The 8,487-nt window shown below is 36.1% G+C and overlaps 1 long non-coding RNA gene across 1 annotated transcript; it reads left to right on the forward strand.

Moving 5' to 3' along the window:
• Positions 1-3,428: 3,428 nt before the first annotated feature.
• On the forward strand, positions 3,429-4,796 carry LOC149255679 (uncharacterized). Its single transcript, XR_016266400.1, has 2 exons — positions 3,429-3,539; positions 4,121-4,796. It is a non-coding gene; the product is annotated as an uncharacterized LOC149255679 (long non-coding RNA).
• Positions 4,797-8,487: the final 3,691 nt, after the last annotated feature.

Here is an 8,487-nt window from a genome sequence, read left to right on the forward strand (position 1 = left end):
TCTTGATGTGTTTCTCAATGAATAGGTGTGTGTTTGTGTACACGGGAAATCTCATAGACCCCTGCTCAACCACATCTCTGATACTTCTTTCAACTGTCTCTTTTGATCCAACTCTATTGGAGGCCATGATACCTGTACTGCTGAGAAGTTGCTCAAAAACCTATGGTACCTGGAGATAGAAAAGACACTCAGGGAAGGACAATGTCAACTAAAAACATGAAGCAGCTTGAGAATCAATCGGGCAACAAATAAGTGACTTTTGAGCAAGATTGCACAACATTGGCTCTAAGAGGTTGGGAGACTATCAACTGTAACTACACATTATGCAGTCTTAGCTGCCAGTGAGGTTCACTACTGACTGGAACTTTGTAATGCACAATCTGGTGAGGCTCACTACTAATTGCAATTGTGCAATGCTTAAATCAATTAGGTTGGGTTGCTGACTAGAACTGCGTAATGCGAAGTTCTAGTGGGCATGGTTGGGGCACTGCCTCCCAAGATTTCACAAAGCGGATCTATGAGCCAGTGTGGGTAGCCTCTACAGAATTCTTAGAGGCAAGGTAGAGCCTTGATTGCCAAGAGTGCATAGTGCATGCTGGGAGAAACAAGATCTAGGCCAAGACAACTCGTATCTACCCAATGGAAACCTGAAAACACAAAGGAATGAATGTGTGTGCAAAGAAGGTGCAAATATGAGTGAATCAACATGCATCCAATTTAGCTAAGTGCAAAAATCAATCCAATAGAAAAACCATGAAGCTTATGAAGTGAGTCATCGCAATGACGACTGTTAGTGTAGAAACAATCTTATGCTAGAGACACTTAGGAAAGGTAATGAAAAAGTTAAAACAACACTTCTGAAAGTTGAAATGCATTGAAACACCAATGATCATTCAATAAAACAAAGGAAACAATACTCATACAAGAGCAAAATAAAAAGCAACAGAAAAAGCAGCAAAAGGCATGAAAAGTAAGACTTACCCAGAAACATTGTGTTGATTGTGCTGAAGGTTCCTAGATGCCTCACGAATGCCAAAGTGCCAAGATCAAATGTGAAGAATGAGCTTTGAGGCATCGTTCAAATACATTTGGCGAAATTAGGGTTTATGATGCGCATGTCACAAATCTAGGAAAAAGTGACACTTGGCAGGGAGTTTCTAAAATCGACTTTTCATGTAACTCACGTTGCTAAAAATATATCCCTAAAATCTAGGGATTCTTTTTCACTTTTTTTTTAATTTTTGGGAAACTTTTCTTGGCATGAAGGGGAGGATTGCGCAGTTCTGGGGGGAACTAAACAACCTACCAACATATGCAACAGATAGTCACTGAGGGAAAATTTTGTTTTATTTTTGGGTTGACTAGCCCTAGCTAGCTAGCTAGCTCTACGTAATTTTTGAGAGTAGTCATGTTGTCGAGTTCTGTGCATCTTTGGAGAGAAGTGCAACTGGCCTTGGTTGCTTTGCACATTTCTGGAGAGTAGTGTCGGTTGGCCTAGTCTTCTCATTTCTTGAGAGCAGTGGTGACTAGCCTACTCTGTGCAATTTTTAGAGCAAGGCTGGTTGGCCTGCTCTGCACAATTTTTGAGTACAGGGAAGCAGTTGGGCTGCTCTATGCAATTCCTAAGGACAAGATAGACTTCCCTCCAGGATTGCGCAGTTTTTCCTGACAACCAATTGACCGGATGTGAACTAGGTGTTAGGTCAGCTTGTGCTTGGCCGACGAGACAAGTGAGTGAATGCAAGCTCTTAAGCGTCATGTGCAATCAAATAAATAAAAGTACTTGATCAGTGCAAGATAAATTCTACGATCTCGAGGAGGGAGGCTAAAAAATGAAGCGAAGGAAAAATTTTTGAAGTGTTATTTCTGCTGCATCTCTGTATTTATTGTTATATTTGTAATTTGTTGTGTTCCTCTTTAAATTTGGATCAAGATCCAATCACTATTTTTCTTTAGACATGGGGATTTCATAATACAACATACTAGATATCATTTTTGCAATTAATTTCTTAGATTAAATCATTAAACTATCAACATATGCATGAAAAATAGTCTCAAACAACCAAAATTTTCATGATTTTAGATACCCATATAACACTCATTGCATCGAGCGATGCTCATAGAGGCAAAGTAGTGGGATTGATACGAGTGAAATAAATCACATAACATCAATCATCGCCTTTACAACTTGCACCTAATAACTAGGACTTCTAAATAGGTCTCCCATCGCAAGACTCCTTTGACTCAAGCATGCTTAACTACGTAGTTTTTCCCACAATCAACTCACTTAAGTTGCTACCCATTTTCAAAACATTATCAAGTATTATGCCATATAAATTATTCAATTAGATATCTCGCAATTTAATGATTAACTTTACTCAACCTAAACTTAAATGAAAATAATTCTCTCGGTTATATTTAAATTTAATGAAAACTAGAAATATCTAAATAAACTCACTTTTACATTTAATAAATAATTTTACAAATACTTTCTTTTCAAATATCATTTTGATAAAACTAAATACAAAAATAGTTATTTCTTCTGCACGTTGTAATTATTTGTCCTTTGGCATCACAATAAATAAGACACAACAATCTATCATATGAATGTCAAATTTTTCCAAATAATTTACTTAATTACTTTGGTTATGTATAGTTACGAAATGAATTTATATATAATCATATTTTAGGTTTGAGTGTTAATTTTTTTGCATTATGAGAACGTTTTCCATTCATTGATTATATATTAACATATCCTCGATGGGGGTGATAATACTACAACCGATTTCTCGCAGGTGTATTAACGACAACGGCGTTAAATATGGTGTCGAAAATCTCTCATAACTCCATTTTTCCAATCATCATTATAATTTACATGCACGTTTGTTTGTATGGGCAAAGGATCGGTGACCGTCAGTGTTAGAGACACTTCGCCTTACATGAAATGTGCGTTACGTCTCCACACTCCATGTACTTTAGATCACCTACCGAGGTCGCCTCAAATAAATTAACCGACCCTCAGTGTTAGAGACACTTCGCCTTACATGAAATGTGCGTTACGTCTCCACACTCCATGTACTTTAGATCACCTACCGAGGTCGCCTCAAATAAATTAAGTATTTGCAAATGGTGTTCGGAGGTTTTATTTGCTTCGGGGTCATGGGTAAGGTCATTTCTTCTGTTTTCTTACATATGGTGTGGAAGGAGTGTGCTCCTTCCATGGTGAATTGGTTGCACGAAGAGAACTCTGTGATAGGTAGGTAATGTTTATTTATAAGCTAATTATGTAACATTTTCTTCAGATATTTGAGCTATGTTTTAAAGTGTAGCCTTGGCCCCTGTTGTGTAGGTTGTATGGCATTCATCTCATTCATTATATTTGTCTCATATATATGCAATGTATTATATATGCTTTAAGCTTCTCAGAAGGTGGCGAAAAAGTGGTCGCTCTATTGTGGTGGTGCTAGTTCATCACCTAGAGGCTCATGTGTCTCTATACAAATGGTGCCTAAAGGATATGGTCTTAAGAGAATTTGAAGGTTAGTTATCACTTAATACCCTCAATTGGTTGCACTAGGACTTTGCCAAGGTTGTTCTCCTCGCTCGGTTTTACATTTATTTGTTGTCATTTGCAGTCACAACCTCAGGACTAGTCAAGTCTTTTTCTTTCTTAGTGTTCTTTTTTCTTTTTTTACACACCTCGGGGATTGGTGCATTCTTCAAATTGGAAGTGGTTTTACCCTTGACATCTATCCAAACCTCTAACCCCAATGGGATTTCATTTAAATGTCAATTGCTTGTCTGTGGGGTTTGGTACTTCAACACCATTTCCAATTGGTTCTAAAACTAATAATGGTCTTTCTCAATCTTTGTTTTTGTAAATTGTGTAAATTCTAGCTACTTCACGTTCACAAATATTTATGGTCTTTGGGTAGCTTGTACAATCATTAGATTGGTCTTATGATGGGTATCAATTACTCCTTCTCTGCTTCCCTGCGCATTCCTCTTATTCTACATTTAAGTTTTCTTTCTAAATCTTGGTGGGATTGCACTCTTGGCATGTCACTTGTGAGGTTGTTATATTTTTATGTGTGTCTGCTATAAAGTGGTTTGTTTGTAGGTACCACATGGCTCCATGCCAAAGATTACCCATCTGGTGGGGTGGTGCTCCTGAGCCATCTTCCTCAAGGCATAGGCACCTTTTTGGGTGGGAATCGGATGCAAATTATTTTGATGTTAGCCCTCTTGAGGTTAGATAGGAAATTCTAAATATGGAAGCTAAGGAATTTGGAGATCGCAAATATCTCTTTGATTCAGAGATAGGTGGAGGCAGTTTAAAATGGGTGTCGGATCCAGGAAAATTTACGAGAAGAAGACTTTATTTTCTTCACTCCATCACCAACTTTGTCAAATGGAGATGCTGCTCAACATGGTCATCCGTGGAAAGGAAAGGATAACTACAAACTCTTTGCTAGCTAAGAGAAGATTAAGGTAATATTGTAGAATATCAGATATAATCTTGATGATATAGTGGTAAGGCTGAGTCGTTTGGAAGGTTTTATGGTTTCAGATTCAAACACTGATTCAAATGACCATCAGTGATCATTATTGCTTAGTCTCTCAACACTATTCATGTAAACTATGATCTGCCTATGAGCACCATGTATGCAAACTCTTCTATGCATTTTCCAGTCACCATTTTGGACTAAAATGTCCACCAAGCATGTAGTTTTAATCTTGAAGTTTGAAAGAATTTACTTTATATAGTTATGGTAGTTTATCTTACCATTTTTGTATGGTTTTTGTAGGTCTATAGTCCATAGTCATATCATTTTTTGTATGTCTAAGAACCATAGTCTTCTTCATATGTTGTGAGGTAGTTACTTTTTGATATGTTTGTTGATGGTAGTCTACTCTATGGATCTTGTATTACTAGTGGACTCATGATTCTAGAGGTCTGATTGAATGAAAGCCCTCACTGTAACATCTTTTGTAAAAAAATTTGCTATCAATAGAAATACATGGATGAAATTTACAAGAAAAAAATTATATCTCAATATAAAAAGAAAAAAACAAAGTAATTGTGAAGAGAGGAAAGTATATTTAAAGTAATTTCTAAGATTTATGGAAGAGATGTTGTAAGGTTATATTCTGTGGTGTAAACATTTTGACTAGAAAAGATAATTAAAAATACTATTAAAAAAAAAAAAAAAATAATATAGTTATTAACTAAAACATTTTGACAAAGTAAAATTACATAAAAGTAGAAATAAAATAAATAATTATAATTATTAATTATTATTATTAATTAAACCAATTTTGATCCATGGTAACTCGTCATCTACCAAATTCTAAGAGGAATCAAATCTCAAATTTGTTCCAATGTAAACATGTTTCAAAGTGAAAAGAAATTTGATCTGGATTAGCCGTTAAAATAGATATAAACAGTGTACGAAAATGTAAAACACCTAATCGGCAATTACTCATTTATAATTGGTGTCATATCCACCATCAAATGTAAGTGACCGGTTTTATGAAATCTTGCAATGTTATCACATGCCCTATAATTCATCGACGTTTGGAAGATGACGTTCTGCTAGAGTACTGAAAAATCTTGATTGTCATGGTCTGTCATGAAACCAGAGCGAAAAAAATCTTGCTTCCAAATGCCACATACTACAGACTATGACCACCATTTGTATGGCCTGAGATGAAGCCGTGACCATATCGAAAGAAATCTTGCTTCGAGATGGTACAGACTATGAGAAGTACTAACACCGGCCTGTCAGGTTGAATTATTGAGCGCATATGCTTTTATGGTATCATGTGCGGCAGAATTCATTGAAGTTGGGAAGAGGACGTGCGTCTGAAAACTGTAATGAAGAAGGACCTGAACGAGAAAACACTTATTTCAAGATGGGACATGACGAAAGCAATTGCCATGACCTGCCAATTGAATTATTAAGCGTGTATGCTTTTCGTTTGTCTTTCCATATACTTTTTCGTTTGTTTGTACTATATCTTATGTTAATTCACTTTGGCAGAAATGGCGTTGGGCAGAAATGGAATAAAATATAAATCACAATAGTGTGCTTTCATATTCAATCTCATTGTCATCACTCCCTGAACAAATGGCAAAATTCGATGGCAAGTGGACTAATATGAGAGCATGTGCCTCGAAAATAAGGAAGAAACAATGATGGATGGCATCATGGTCATCACTCTCAACAAATGGCAAAATCCGATGGGAAGTGGACTAAAAATGAGAGCATGTGCCTTTCAAAACAAGGACGAAACAATGATGGATGGTATGATTTTGTGCCTTAAAAATAAGGAAGAAACAATGTTGCATTGTATGATTTTGTGAGGAAAACTCAACATCGAATTATCCTAGAGTATATGTTTACTCAATTATATTATGATTTTTAAAAATAAACATTTTCAGTAATATATTTGATATTTTTTCTTTATTTGAGTTTTTTTTTATTTTTTTTTTAATTTTAACTTTATTTTAATATATATATTTAGTTCTATAGATGTTTAAAAACAAAATTAATTTTTAAATTTAGTCACAAAATATTAAAAACAAAATTATTTTTTAAATTTATTCCGAAAATATTAATGTAAATTAATTTTAAATTCAAATTTATTATGTCATGATAAATATAATTTTTTTAAATAATAAAATATTGAGGAAAGTTTTACATATTAATGGATGACTGAATATTATTATATATTTAAATATAACATTAATCTACCTTAATTCTATAACTATGTGGTAAAAGCTTGAGAGGATTTAATGGTTAAGAGTATCTTTTGACTTACATATTTCAATTCTTGTTATAGGGTAGGTTCCTTGTACTACAAACAAAAGGTTTTCATACACCAATTAGGCACAATTAGTTTGGTCTTTGGGAGACAAAAAAATGGGTCTTATATCTATGCAGTTTTACCCTACAATCAAACCCACTTAACTTAAAAGAGAATCAAAGAAAGAAAAATCAATAACTTGCACTAGAAAGGAATCGAGATAAAGCTTACAAAAGAGCTGAACCATCGAAAACATTACCTCCATCTAGGTATTCTAGAATACTCCTTGGTTTTTCTTATTCATGTACTAACTTTGGGCACATTTTTAAGGATTGAAGAGCTTATAACATGAATAGATATCCAAGGCATTATCGAAAACTGTTGTCTTTTAGGGCCTGATCTAGGTTTGGAGTTAATTAGCCAATCAAATATTGGTACTACTGGCTCTTTCAGCAACAATCGATGGAGCGCGGACTGAGGTGTCACCTGAAGTAGTATGGGGGGGTGTTGGAACCAGGTTTCTGCACCCTTCAGATGTCTCAAGGGTTGATTTGGTCCAACTTTGAGTCTCTTCGCCTTTGCGTATCCCTAACCAGGGGTTGTGGGGCTTTCACGCTACTGGAGCAATGATCTACACTATTTCCCTAAGTCACACCCGAGATCTTACTTATCTTCTTATAACAGTTAGTTATCTTCGCGTAACTAGATACCTTACATTATTACTACTTATTCAACACATTCATATGAGTTCACATTGTAAATAAAATGTAAAATTGTAGTTCATACCCAATAATACATAAAACAGGAAAAGATACATGGAAATATGGTAAAAATTCTCTTTTATTAATCCTTCCCAGGGTTACAAACTCAACCTGCCTTGCGAACTTAGCTGCAGGGGTCCGCACACTCAGTTGTGGACTACTAGGCCTCTGCGCACTCAGCTGCAGAGCCTTCTCCTACTCTATGACCCAAAGACATGATCCTACACTTCGACTCACTGCTTCTATTCCTTTTTTATCAATCCATGCTTAGCTTATTAGTTTCTTTTTACACTTAGAGTGTTGCTCAATTTATACAATCCCATGGTCCATGGACCATGTGCAGATCTTTCAAGCCGACATTAAATTATAAAAACAATGGCGGACAACCCTATAAATATTACAACTTCGCGATCTGTGCACACAAATCATGAAGTCTTTACAATGGACTTAGTCAAAACTTGGGCTTTAAGCTCGAAAACATGTCTTGGGGGGATCCCATGCCCAACAGGCGCCCAACACAAACATCATGGCTCGCCCTCGAGTCACTCTGTCGGTGAGAAGATATTTATGTAGAGACCCTCCAACTCTGCTCAAACAGCTGCAAGGTTGGTAGCGCACTGAACGACTTCCTACTGAATCTCCTGTACACATTGTTTTGAGACCGCAATGTTGGAACTACTTCCCTGGATCTGTTCCTACATCCCCTGCATCTATTGATAGTCTCGTGCCTTCTTTTAGCTCCTTGAGGCCCGACGACTATGCTTTTGTCAGCTAGTCAAATAGCTGGGCCACCAGTGTAGGGCTTCAGCTAACTGCCATTCAATTTGCCTGGGAGAGGTTCTCCATTTAGCTTGACTAGTTTCACCATGCCTATGTCCGTAACTTCCTCAAAAATGTATAGGCCCAACCATTGCAT

Source organism: Pinus tabuliformis, chromosome 7 (genome assembly GCF_031772625.1).
Source record: "Pinus tabuliformis cultivar Carrire ecotype Pingquan chromosome 7, CPIR1, whole genome shotgun sequence".
In the NCBI taxonomy this organism is placed as follows: Eukaryota; Viridiplantae; Streptophyta; class Pinopsida; order Pinales; family Pinaceae; genus Pinus; species Pinus tabuliformis.